Source organism: Cebus imitator, unplaced genomic scaffold (genome assembly GCF_001604975.1).
Source record: "Cebus imitator isolate Cc_AM_T3 unplaced genomic scaffold, Cebus_imitator-1.0 Scaffold321, whole genome shotgun sequence".
Classification (NCBI taxonomy): Eukaryota; Metazoa; Chordata; class Mammalia; order Primates; family Cebidae; genus Cebus; species Cebus imitator.
Genome location: NW_016107636.1, coordinates 1,884,182 through 1,885,350, shown reverse-complemented (window position 1 = coordinate 1,885,350; position 1,169 = coordinate 1,884,182).

Here is a 1,169-nt window from a genome sequence, read left to right as displayed (position 1 = left end):
TGAGGCAGGAGAATTGCCTGAACCCAGGAGGCGGAGGTTGCGGTGAGCCGAGATCGCGCCATTGCACTCCAGCCTGGGTAACAAGAGTGAAACTTCTTCTCAAAAAAAAAAAAAAAAAAAACGATGTGGCCTGGCTACTCCTAACAGCCTACATTCAAATGTGGGAGCAAAGAAATAACTCAAATTTAGAATTTTTATTTAAGCAGGAAGCAGAGCGTAAATGTTTGGAAAATCGTTAACCTGCCCATGTGGTAGAGAAAGAAAAGGCTTTTTCAGGAGAGGGATTCCGGTGAGCTGTGGAGTAACCATTTGCTAGAGATATTTGCATAACCTAAAGGGAACTAAGTGCTAATATGCAAGACAGTGGGCGAAAGTCCTTGAGGACATTTCAGAGGCATTTGAGGCAGCCCGTCCCATTACAGGCACAGAGGCTTAGGAAGAAAGAATGGGGTGAGATCCCTGTGCAGCCTCGGACACTGCTTCCCACATCCCACCTACTCAAGCTCTAGCCAGGACTCAAAGGGGCCCAGGTAAAGCTCAGGCCACAGCTCCAGAGGGTGCAGGCCATAAGTGTTGGTGGCTTCTACATGATGTTAAGCCTGTAGGTGCACAGAGTGCAAGAGTTGAGGCTTGGCAGCCTCTGCCTGGATTTCAGAGAATATATGAAAATGCCTGGGTGGCTAGGCATGGTGGCTCACACCTGTAATCCTAGTACTTTGGGAAGCCAAGGTAGGTGGATCACTTGAGCCTAGGAGTTCAAGACCAGCCTGGTCAACATGGCAAAACCCCATCTCTACAAACAATACAAAAATTAGCCAGGCAGGGTAGCACATACCTGTAGTCCCAGCCACTGAGGAGGAGAGATGGGAAGATTGCCTGAACCTGGGAGTTTGAGGCCACAGTGAACCATGATCATGCCACTGCACTCCAGCTTGGGCAACAAAGTGAGACCCTGTCTCAAAACATGAGTGTCCAGGCAGAAGCCTACTGTAGGGGCAGAGCCCTCACAGAGAACCTAAGGAAATCCTTAGGAAAATCCTAAGACCTCTGACATCACCATGTGATGATTTTTTGCTTTCTTGTGGAAAATAGTTGGAGATCATTGATCAATTAATTGTTGTGCTTAAGCAAGGCACACCAAAATTGGTGTGTCACTTTCCAATACTAGA